This window comes from Apis laboriosa, unplaced genomic scaffold, assembly GCF_014066325.1.
Source record: "Apis laboriosa isolate Shangri-la unplaced genomic scaffold, ASM1406632v1 scaffold14_cov150, whole genome shotgun sequence".
Taxonomy (NCBI): Eukaryota; Metazoa; Arthropoda; class Insecta; order Hymenoptera; family Apidae; genus Apis; species Apis laboriosa.
In genome coordinates, this window is record NW_025221798.1 from 564957 (window position 1) to 578574 (window position 13618).

The following is a 13618-nucleotide window of genomic DNA, read 5'->3' on the forward strand; positions in this document are numbered from 1 at the left end:
AAAAGTGAAGGATTATTTATTGTATATAAAAAATTAGAATTTCAATGAAATATGGATGTACAATATTTGTGCAGTAAGAAATTGATATTATACATTACATTTTTTTATTCATCAAGTTTTGATCAAAATTTACAAAATTTATAAATATTAATTTTTTCTTTTATTCATTTGATATGTGCTCGAGCTATGAAATCTTTTTTGAATTCAATGAAACGAGTAATTTCATGCCGATAGAATAAGAACATAAATTTCTTTAAATGTTTAGGCTTTAAATCTCTGTTCATTTTTCATTAATTGTCATTCTTTACAATCATCGCTGTCAACAGATAAAATCAGAGATAAAATAAGGATATAATTTCATGTCTCCAGTAACTATACAATATGCGATATATATGTTTTTTATACTGTGATTTAATAACGAATTAATACTAATGAATAAATACATATTGTTATAGCTTACTATTATTTATTTTAATTTTTGTTTCTCATAATTGTTAGATCGAGTAACTATGAAAGATATTATATTTATTATCAAGGTCAGCTGCTTGCGTCCTTTTTTACGAGAGCTTATAACAAACATGGGGACATTAAACGGAAGTACAATGACCAATGAACGTATGAGTTGTGCATGATGAACAATTATGGAATTCAAAGACAAACGATCAAAAAAGAATACAAAGAAGCAAGCTGAGTCACTGCGGTGTATTGTGAACCCTCTCCTCCTCTCGTCGAGCTAAATAGGTTTTTGGACCGCAAGCTTTTTCGCGACAAAATCGATTGACCCGTTTTACTGGCCCAATTACTGGCCAACGTCCCACCGCCAGAGTCTTCATACGTATAAATTTGCTATTTCGATACATTCCTATATAATGTGCAAAGTAGATGCATTATAATGGCAAATGTATAAAGTTTTTTATTTTAGCAATTGAATATTGCGATAATGATGCTGAAACAAATAATATTTATATTAAAAATGTATACGATGCTAAAAATACAAATAATATTTATTCTTATCAAATTTGACGATGTCTACCTTTATGAAAATTATGCATAAGAAATCAAATGCATCTAGACAATGTTATTTCTAGTAGAAGAGATTCTCTTTTTTCGTTTCATAATAAATGTCGAGAAATTTGATTTTGTGATTGTGCAGTGGAATAATTTACTCACTATCGCCGTTAAAAATTTCCCATTGTACGACAAACGGTCCTTTATCTACCATCACGATATATTAGTTGCTTCGCAATGTTCTATAGTATAGTATAGTAACTACTTTGAGCAGAGTGATAAATAATACGTATCTACAGGTTCATTCATTCGACTGGAACGAACCGGTGCACTTTCCTAATAAACGGCGAAATAGGTTATGTTACTGTTTCTGTCTGAATAGGCAACTGGTTATGACCAGTTAATTGCAAGTGCATTACTGTATGGTATAGTATATCTATAAAATACATATACTTACGTTTTTACATGTAAATGATAAATGCTTTTATACATTATTCATATCAATAAATATATATCTATGTATAGTTATATGTACATATAAATCTATAAGATTAAATTTTATAATAATCTATTATTTGTTTCCTTTGTTATTTATTTTGATTTTTTTCTCTCTCTCGTCATTTATAATTTGTTTTACTAATTTTTTAAAAATAAAGAATTATTTATCTATATTTTTTTGATATAAGATAATATAAGATAGATAAATATTCACATACAATATTTTTACTATGTTAGCATATTATTTTTCAAATAGCATTTCTCAATATACCATTCTTAGTAGCATCTCAATTATTAAAGATGGTATAGATTACATTTTTACTTAGTCTTTCAATTAGATGTGTCTCTAATTTCCTTTATTGGGATTGCACGTTATTCTTCTAAAATCAAGACGTTATGTAATATGTGCTATGACTAGGCGCAATTATTTATGGCGCAATTAGATAGATTTTTCAAAAACCGAGAAAAAAAATATGAATGGTGCTAAATTAACAAATACCATGAGATATATTCATCAAAAATAGATTTTTTTTGATCATCATTTAGAATTTTTTAATTCTTTAAAGTCGGAATTATGTTTCTAGTATTCTTTTACCATAATTCTTATTTTATATATTTGAAAAATAATCATTTAACTAATTTATTTTACCAGAAAGAAATTTTAAAGAAATATAAAGGAAAAAATATGAAGTTAGTAAAAAAATATGAATTCAATTTTTATATTAATTTTCTTTTGATATTTATCTTGGTAGAAAGTACATGGAAATTTCTATAAAACAAAAATTATATTGCCATTCATCAATGAATGATTTTAGAATCATAACAATGTTGCATAAATATTGCAACATTATAATATATAATAAAAATAAAATAGTCACTATGATGAAAACGTTATTGTTGTTTTAAAATTAAATACAGTATTCGTAACATTAGTATTGGCATCGTAAAAGTCTAAAAAAATATACAAGTTTCATTAGGATTCTAAGAATATTTAATAAGAATATTAATAATGACAGTACTTTAATTCTCGGAATTCACTCTTGTTAATAAGATATTTTTTCGTTTGAATCAGAAAGCAAATTTTTTACATAAGAATATTATATATTTTATTTATTCTTTTACTATCTCTTTACAATATATAAATTATTCAATAAACAATCAATATATTTCATGAATATTTGTCAATAAAGAGTTGAAAAAGAGAAAAAAAATATATTCGTATTCCATTTTGCATTAATTAATTGGTGAAACAAATTAACAGGAGAAAATGAAAGCAAATGCCTAAGTTATATGATTGACAATGCATAACCTTCAATCCGGCAATAGGAGGTGGAGCAGGAAACGAAAAAGATAGCAAAGAAGAGGACATACTGGCGTCAGAGGAGGAGCGGAGAGATATTTCCGTTGTTGCAGACTCTATCCGTTTGGCAGGTTTATCAGAGAGTATGCGCACGCGCGTTCACGTGTGCCCACCTACCTACTTATCTACCTGCATCCTAGTTTGCCTGCCTGCCAGCCAACCTCCTCTCTAGTTGCTCTCTGCTTGCCCGTTTCTTCTGGCCTGCCTGGCTGCCTGCCTGTTCAGCCTACCGGTTTGCCTTGATCCCTTGAATAGCTAGGAGGTGGGCTGGTAGGTAGGTACGGCTTTCTTACGTAAGCGCTCCACTAGAGAACGAATTATCGTGGCAGGGTCGAGCAGATGAATCGACACACAGAAAGAGATTTTTAGAGATTCATCGAACGAATTCTCTTTGAGCAAAAGCTATTACGGAAGAATACAATTCTCGTCATCGTTACTAATTTTCAAAGCATTCAATTTAATTTTGAATAGAGCCTCTTTGCTTTTGAGAAAAATCTCAAATTATTAAATATTAATCCAATCTGATTTACTAGCACTACTATAGATAATAAAATATAATATTGCTAGATTATATATTGATTAATGGCGATATGAAACAGCGCAAATTATTTATCGTATATTGTCAAGGTCGCGAACTTTATTTTATTTCTTCACTAGATTCGTCTCGATTTATGAAGATACAAAAAATATTGGGAAAAATAGAATATTCGAATATTATAAATAAAATATATATTTCGATGGAACATTTCTTGGATACACGACCCTCAAACGAGCCAAGAACATCACTGTGAATCGTACTCAACTGAAGCACGGCGCTTGTGCGATGACACAGATATCACGCCCTCTCTCTAACTTTCATCGTGGTGCTCCTTGCTTTCATAGCCACTACAAACTGGGCCAACGCATCTATGAAACGGACGCGCAAATTTACTAGATCAACTTTAGCGTTCATCTCCGCAGAGCTGAATATTAGGGTCGCGTTCCTCGCCACTCGCTAGCTACAGTATTTTCTCTTTGTACAATTTATTTTATAACGTGAAAATTTTCATACTTTTGAGTTATTATTATTATATTATAACATTAACTTTAATAATAGAAAAGGTCGTAATATAATAAGTAAATGTTCATCTGAAATTCGAATAAAAAAAAGAAGAAAACAATTAGAATAAGTGCGATCCAATAAATATTAATATAAATATTAGATACCAATGTAAAAGCATATGCAAATCCATTTGCTCAATAATGAAAATTTGAAGAAACGGAAGATTTTCAAGACATGCAGATAGTTGGTTTAGAATGTGTGACGACGATGCGGCCGTATTTTTCCACAACGGTAGAGTCGTGTCAGGAGGCACAATTGCGGAGGTTAGAATCACGCGTGCGCGGTCGCTCGCGTTCTCTCGTGTATCCATAATTGCGCTGCTTCCTGCGCGTGAATACCGTTGTCCTACATTTCGGTAAGTACGCCTACCATCGCGTTATTTTACGAAGTAGGTCGAACGGCTCGGTCGTCACACTGCATAAGTTTAATCGTCGCGAATCTGCTGACCTAGGAAAGAATTAAATAAAAAAAGTTAGATGTCAAAAATGTATAGTTTGTTAATAAAAATCTTACACATATAATTTTTATCTCACATATAATTTTTCTGTATTTGATAAACTAAACATATTATATCAAATCTTTTATATTTGTAATCTTATAAGAATTATTATTTTTATATTATTATATTTGAATTTTTCTTTATAAGAAGAAAAAGAAAGTAGATGTAATAAACTTTCCCCCATCTTCTGTCTTTCTTTAGTTTTCTATTTTATTTTTGGAGAATCAAAATAGAAGATTTAAAAGAAATTGTAAATGTTCTTGTTTTTTTATTTTTACGAAGTATTCCATTTTGTCTCGCATTCAGATATCCCGTTTCGTTCATAGAATTAAAAAGATTAAAGTAAATACTTAAGTGAAAAATCAAAATATGGATAAACTAAAAAATGCAATGCTATAATTAATTTCTTACACACAAAATTTGTATCAGTTTCAATCATATGTATAATATTAATCTTTTTTCAAAGTAAATTTTTTAAACTTATTCAAATGAAAATTCTATTTTTGAATCCGATCATAAATTACTATAAAATATCTGAATACATAAATAAATACTAATGTTAGTCGCACATTGCATTCCTTATCTTATAAAAACAGTGGTATTTTATCCACTGTTTTACTCACCATTTTATTCGATTTTCTATTATTTATTTTTTTTATTTTCATCATTTACTATTTTATTATGCTCTTATTGCCGTGCTTTGTTAATCGTAAATAGGATTAATCACTAAGAAAGTTTTATAATTCAATTTCATTACAGTGATTGATGCTCTGTTATGGGATATCTAAAATAATAAATATAGATAAATGATAGATAAAAAATGTTATGTTAGAATAACATAATATAATATAAAGAAATATCATAATATAATGAGATTAGTTTAAGTATTGTTCAAATATTAATATTTGCACTATAAAGTTGAAATATATCGATATTTATAAGAAACTGTAACAACAAATAATACTAATATATCAAAAATGTGGTAAGTGATCGCGTTGTGAGAAAATATATCAGAATATCAGAATAAAAATCTTTCTTATTATTGTTATTATGATTTAATGTATATAATGATGCCTCATAAGTGCTAAAAACATTTGTTTTTCTCTTGTTTTATTGTTCTATCATAATTTATTACTATGAACAACTGTCTTCGAATTTGCTAAAGAATTATAAAAAAAACATACATACATCAATTTCTATATCTTTTCACAATTCAACATACATGGAATTACAGTTAAAAGTATTATAATGTAAAGTTACAACTCAAGTTTCATGTATTGAACCACACAGAGCCACCTAACCTAACTTATACATGATTTCACAAAGTAAAAAGATGCAGTATTATATTATCGATCGCGGAAAAATTCACAGAAATTATCAAAGAAGTTATAAAATTCTTTCTCGATATCGAATTGGTTCGACGATAAAATAAATATTATTCATAAGACATGAATCATAGAGAAATCATGTGTTCTTCGAAATATATCGATATATCAATTCAGGCATAAAGTGCGTTCAAAACAAATTGACTGCTACACGGAAGCGCAGTATACTATACGGACCCTTCTAGAGGAAGCGGACTTTCGCCCTAGTGGATTTACGCGATGGATCATCGTTAATTTTAGAGGGCAGTAGCGGCCTTCGAATCATACAACAGCATTGCTCTCAGTCTCTCTTTTTAATAAGTTTTTTAATAACCGATGAGAATGAATTACTCTCTGTCTATTCCCCATAATTATTCTACTTTTCAGTTTTCCGTCTTCCATTCGACAAACTTTCAAGCTGATATTAATGTTCAGCAGGTTCGTTAATCTTGCCATTACTGCAGCAATTCCATTAAAAATAGCTATTTCTTAAATATTTGATAAAAGCCAATTCTTAAATATCGTTCGCATTTCATCATAAGAAAGAATTTACTTTTCTGCTTTGTTTGTAATAGAAATCTTCGCAACAAGATTTTTTTCAAACTGCAATTATTTTTAACTAAGATAGATATCAATGCTGGTTTTGTACACACATTAATTATTCACTTATATTTATTCACTTTTTATACATTATTTGGTATTTATATGTTAGAATTTTTAAAGATAATTATCTTTTTCCGTTTCAAATATTTTAGACTGAAAATATTTATACAATGTATTCAATGTTGTTATTTATCTATTTTTTGAAATAGAAATGAAATTTAAATTTTTATATGTAATGAATATTGCGTTTTCAATTATTAAAATTTTTACTTATTGCTTCTAAATTAATTGTTATCATCTTTAAATTTGTTTTTATTCCTAAAAAATATTAACTTTTATACAATAATGCATTATATATAAATTTAATTTTTGAGGATGGAAGTTAAAACAAAACAATAAAAAAGAAACTTACAAAAACTTAACTTTAAAGACAATATTTTAATAAAGATAGAAAGAAGAAGAAAAACAAGTAAAATTGAAGAAAAAGACAACAAGATTTATGACAAATTTTTTTGAATTAATTTCTTAACTGGATGTGACTACTCATATTTATGCATTCGCATATGTGTAAGTATTATATGTACTTCCCGGCCTATTCTTACGTAATCGCCAGATAAACTTAATGACATATGTAGATATGTTATGTAGGTATTTTCTCTTTTCAATGACACTGAACATTCGTTTTTTCCTTGTGTTGATAGAATTTTCAAAATATTTTATGAAAAATAATTCGATAAAAATTAATATTATTATAATTAAATTAATATAATTATGAATTATTTTGTGTATTAATAAATTCATTATATGTGTATTATATATATATTATAATTATAAATATTAAATTTGATTATTAAAATTATTTATTAGATTTCCAATTTATTTTCAAATTCAACATTTCATCATTAAATTAAAATTAATTTAAGATTACTATTTTAGTTCGATAGCAGGAAAAAAATATTTATTACATTACAATAGAAAACGCGAAAAATTTAGATTAAAATCATTGATTTTTATTATTAAAATTTTTTATTAACTTTTATTTCCAAGTAGAAAGAAAATTTTTTGTGATTATAACTTTTTTCGATACACATAAGATATGAAGATAAAAAGAAAACAAAGTTGCAAAATCATAAGAAGTCACAGATAAATTTTGTTAAAAAGATGATGACTATCGAAGGAAAAATAATATGAAAGTTCTTGCTTAACGGTACGGTTATGATGCAGCTATATTTATTAGTATAAAAGCATATTGGAATTATGAGTGCGCGTTTACGATTATGTTTACTGATTTGTGTTCAAATTAATATAACAATTTCAAATAGATACAATACAATCATATTTCGTATGAGCACGTATTGAATTCGCACATAAATGTACTTGTTTATAAAGACGAAGTATTCATCCTGGAAATTATGACTATTATTCTTTTATATATAATTAATTCGTTATGTTGGTTTAATAATTCAAGTTCATTGAATGCTTCAAATATCTCAGGATAATGTTCTTCGTTAGATAAGAAATTCAAAGAAACAAAATATATAGTTAGCTAAAATATATAGTTTACATATTTTTCAATATAATTTCAATAAATGTATCTATCTTTTATACTTTAGATTTATTTTTAATTATAAATTCAAGCATTTTGAATATATATATATTTAAATTTAACATCTTATATATTTAATCAAATTATTTAATCATTTTATTTAATCATTAAGATTTAATCAAATCTCATTCAATTATTTATTACGTATTTAAAGTTGAAGTTTGTATTTCGCGTTATAAATATATGTAAATGATAGATGTCAAAGAGCCATCGGTCTCGTCGCAATATGTATGTAGCCTATAGAGAGTAGGCTATAGACATCGTTATGAACAGTGGCTCATCGAGCACATAGAAATATCCACATGTGACATGTATTTCTTTGTTAACCTTAATGACACTGATTTTCAAATATAAAAAATAATTGTTATTAATTATTATTAACGCATATTGTACGTGCATTTTATAGATAATTATATTTTTACCGTTATTCAAAATTAACACACGATTTTCAAGACAAAATTTTGAAGTTTTGATCGCAGATATAAGTAGTTTTGAGAATTTGATCGACACGTTGAAAAAAAGATCGAAAGAATGTGTGGTTCAGTGAGTACCACTGTTATAGAGCGATCATGCGCGCTCTTCCAGCTCTCCGACAGTCTACCCCCGCGACCTGCGTCGCCTACCTAGCCTTCTGTTAGTTGCGTAACGCTGCAGAGTCATGCGATAGGATAGCACTGCCGTGGCGCGACCAACGAATACAGACGAATATGAACGAGAAAGAACGAACGGAGGAAACGAACGAAGTGAGACAAACGATACGCAACCTACCGATAGATTGAAAGAAAGAGAAAGAGAACGATAATCGAACGTGAAGTTAGGGGAAAGGAGATGATTCGTCTTTGGAGGGGTCGAAGAGAGTGTAGAGAAGAGGCGGTTCAGCCTTGAAACACGTTGCGAGCGGCTTCATCGCAAGTTCCGTGCACGAACGTCGACTCGCGGATCATGTCGAATCGTTTTTTCCGATTTTTTCCCACATATCGGCAGCACTGTTGTTCGCGCTACAAATATACCGTTACTATTATTCGTTCTATTAAAATTTTCGTGTTTTACCGATCGACTCGAAGTTATATTCGATTTTACTCACGCTTTATCTTTCTTTGGGCATCGTTAAACACTTTCATGAGAATGTGAATTGATTTTTAATTTATATCATATATCGTTTTTGATAGCTATTGATCTGATAAATAGTAATTCTATATTGGTTTTCATTTTGATATGAAAAACCAAAAACTATTTAAATTAAAGATAGAAAGTCAAACATTCAGATTAAAAAATAAATTAATTTTATAATCTTTGATTAATATATATAATAAATATAAAAAGAATTTTCTGAAAATAATAATCATAAATTATTAACGTATTTGAAGTAATTTATTATTCTAGAATTTTATGTGGTGGAGTTATATTAGGGATTAATAATAACAGCCGGTTAATTTATCGAGAAAACCATATATTAATTCAATGCACATATTATCGATAATAGCAAAAGTATTGCTTCGAAATCTTCTATAAATGATATCTTTCCTGACTTTTTTTCTGATTTCTATAAGCAAATTCTAACAAAAGATAGATTGCAATCGCGATTCTAAGTATGTTTTCCTCCTGTATCGAATGCGAAATTCCAAGAAGTACCGTGATAGATAAAAATAGATAAAAGCGACGGCATCGTTGGCTTGCTGGCTTTCTGGGAACGGTTTCGTCAATCAGGGTCACGAGTGCACCGGTGCGCCTCGTTATGTCTAAAAGCAGTTTCATGTAACTCTGAGAAAACGAAGCTCGTTGAACGAGTTTAACGGACATTATCATGCTTGGTTTAAAAATTTTAAAGATGTTTAATAGAAATATGATGAATTATCAGATTGATTGCAAAAATCATATAAATTCCATTTTTTACTCTATACTTTGAAAAAGTATCGCTAAATTTATACCTATATAGTTATTTTGCAATCCACAGATCTTTAACTTACCTTCGGACGGTTAACCTGATTGTCAGCAACTAATCATAAGTCATTTATGATTTATCCTTATATACTTCAGAAATTATTTCTTACCCAAAATTATATATTATTTATATTATTAAACGATATTATATCATAAAAATGATTAAAATAAAATTATTTGAAAAAATTATATTGTATTATATTTATAAAAATAGAAATAAGGATATATATATTTATAAAAATAACAAAATAACTCAAAATAAATTCTTTAATTAATTTTAATTTTTAAAGAACATTATTATTCGTATTTAATTTTATTTTATTTTAATTCATTAAATAAAAATTAAACATTGTAAATAGAATTCGTTTGCAAAAATCTCATATAGTTTTAATATTTCTAATATTTCATGTTAATCGAATGAGCCCGATTATCTTGCATAAGCAGGAGGTACAAAAAAAAATGGAATAATCATGTAAAGATAGTGCGAATTTAAAAGAAAAAATAATTAAATAATAATAGTGCGAAATACATTCAACGGTGTGCACACAAGATACTTTTCACAAATTTGCGAAATCGTATTTCTATTGCGCGAAAGCAAAAACAGAGCATTTTATTTTTTTCGATGATAATTTTTCTCGTTGGATACTACTTATTTCTTAATCCTAAATCGTGAGAACCGAGTATCGAATTCGGACAGAATATGATTTGCTATTAATATGTGTTGTACTTTTCAAGTTTCCATTATTGAAAGATGTTTAATAATCGATGATCTTTCCTCTTTTGTATAAAAGAAATAGTTTCTATTTAAAAAAAAGAAAAAAATAAGGAACAGAAGGATATTCGTGGAATAAAATGGCAGTAAAGAAAGTTAAATCGAAGAAGTCTGAAAAAGTGGAGCACAGGGAAATTGGAGAAAATTCAGCCAGGGAGAGAGAAAAAAATCTAGGAAGGAGTGGATGAACAACGATAAAGTGGAATGAAACCGAGCAGGAGAAAGGCGGAAGTTCGAGGATGGAACAGTGCACGGAAAGAAAGCAAAGAGAAGAAACTATGGGCGAAGAGAAAAAGACAGGAAACGAAGGGAAATGGAAAGAAACGCGTAACACCGAGGAGGGTAGCTGGTTTCGACTTTGTAGTAGGCCTCGATCGATGCTGTTACCATGGCTACAGGGGCAGTACCGCGGTGCTCTACTACTGATTATTTATGTCAAGGATCCCTCCCTGCTTCGAAGCTTGGAACGCAAACTCAAACGCGAACCACCCTAACGTAAGTGGTGATAGTTGTTCGAGACTCTCTTTCGGAAGATTTCGAACAATTTTCTCATAATTAAGTTTACATTTTGTAAACGTTTGTAAATTGTAGGTATAGAAATCTGATTACTTTATGAATTAATCTTATTCTTAATTTTGTATTATCGAAATTTTTCATAAACGGATGAAGGAAAAGTTATCAAGTTATGAAATATCAATTGTAAACTGGGAATGATTTTATCGAATATATGTAATATTGATTAGGTCTTTATTAGATCAATTATGAAAATTAGATTAAATGTGAATCTTTTTGCTATTTATTATATACATTAAGCAATAAAAGTATGAAAAATTTATAGATAAATAAGTAAGTAAAACATCTCTTGATATTTACTTCATAAAGAAGAATGAGATTTCTTTGAGCAAATAAACGATTATGAAAAACCAATAAAAGTTAATGGTTTGACTTAAGCGTTTTTACAGAATTTTTCTTTTTATAGCAAAAAAAAACTCAAATATAACTAAAACGTGCATATTTTATAAAATAACCTAAGATCAGTATTTACCATTCAAATAATATTTTTTTTCTTATACTTCTCTTATTTTCAACAGTTTCTAGAATCAGTTAAATTAATTTTTAATCTCTTTAAATATATATAAATATATATAAATTATATATATATATAATTTTTAATCTCTTTAAATATAGAAAATAAATTTATCAATAATATAGATTACTAATTAATGTAAATAAATACATTATTACTATTCCATAAGATAGGTTATGTTCATTCACTAATAATAAGAATATCAATATTAAAGAAAGTAATAAAATAATATAAAATTTTAATCAAGAAAATAATATGATCGATTAGGAAAATATGAGACAATAGTAAAATTTCCAATGAATCATCTTCAATATTAGAATTTAAAACGAGGATTAGTTGGCATTTAAATAATGGCTATTGCTAGTGACACATGACGACTAAAGATGGAGCTTCGATGCTCTTTTCAAAGTAAGCAGGACAGAGGAGAATACGCAATGGGAAATATTCCTGTTGAAAAAGATGCTTTCGACCCAATTTCACTCTCTTATAGTAGTAGTATTGTTATAAACAATCGATATTGCATCTAAGAATTACGATATCGTGTTGCATCAGTAGCTATCACGAAAACTATCACTCTAATTTGCAAAGAAATGATAATTAAATGTGAATAAAATGATGTCATTTTTCTATTCTTTTTTTACATCTTTTTTAACACTTCTTATTCTATTCATTTTATAATTGCTAATATAATCTAATTTTTTTGAATAATATAAATATTAGTTGGAAACAATTTATTTCTAAAATATTTGTTAAGATGATATACTTTTTATTAAACTTTTTCATTCATTACAATCATTGAACTATTGTTAATATAGAAGACATTTTTATTTTATGTATTGTTTCACAGGAGGAATTTCAAATAATTCATCATGATATTTGAGAAATATATAATTAAGCAATAATGTAAAAAATTTGTTGTTAGCTTTTTAACATAATAATATATCTTAAAATAAAAATAATTATTTTTTTACATTATGCTTAAGATTGAAATGCACCACCATTCGAAAGGTAACTTACATTCGTCATATAATATTTATAGTCAGTGATCATTAACATTTATCTAAACGAAAAATATTTTCATGAATTGTATAAATGTTAAAGTAATGAGTTTCAACGTACATGAAATAAATCAGATATTTTTCATGAAAGCTTCAGATAATTAAAAGAAATAAATGTTTTTTATGAATATATAATCATAACTTTCACTTGAATAAATCATTATCTAAAATAATATGTAAATATATATAAGTATAATCATAAAATGTCTATTTTCATTAATTAAATTGTCTCAATTCAAAATTTAAGAATGAAATATTAAATAAATTAAGTACTACTATTTTGCTTTGGTAAATTTATTTCAATTTTTTTAAATTACTAAATTAATGTAAATCTACAAATTATATAATTATATTATTTATAAAAATCAAAAAGTAATATTTAGTTTTACATTTTATTTTACTATTAATAATAATTCTTATTTTTATTTTCCAAAATGAAAATTAAAAAATTTGAATCTTGAAAGACTACTTTTATATCTGTATCTTCGATTTAAATTGTGCGTAATAGGGACAATTAGTCATTATCGAGAATGTGCAATGTTAATAATACACACACAGTGGGCGGATGAAATCACACATTCAATAAATTTAACACAATATATGCTCTTTTTACTTGTCTAAATTTTTCGATTTTTAAACAAAACTTATTGTAAATTAAAAATGCATTTTCTTTTTCATAGTAAGTTGTTTAGTAAGAATAAAAATATATTGAACGAAAAT

At 27.3% G+C, this 13618-nt stretch overlaps 1 long non-coding RNA gene across 2 annotated transcripts; it reads right to left on the minus strand.

The window, feature by feature from the left end:
* Positions 1-450: 450 nt before the first annotated feature.
* Positions 451-3097, minus strand: LOC122710545. Of its 2 annotated transcripts, none has more exons than XR_006345951.1 (5): positions 2984-3097; positions 1725-1886; positions 1466-1644; positions 1034-1344; positions 451-946 (listed from the first exon to the last, which is right to left on the minus strand). It is a non-coding gene; the product is annotated as an uncharacterized LOC122710545 (long non-coding RNA). The 2 variants fall into 2 exon arrangements; XR_006345950.1 differs by lacking the exon at positions 2984-3097 and adding an exon at positions 2816-2935.
* Between the last annotated feature and the right edge of the window lie 10521 nt (positions 3098-13618).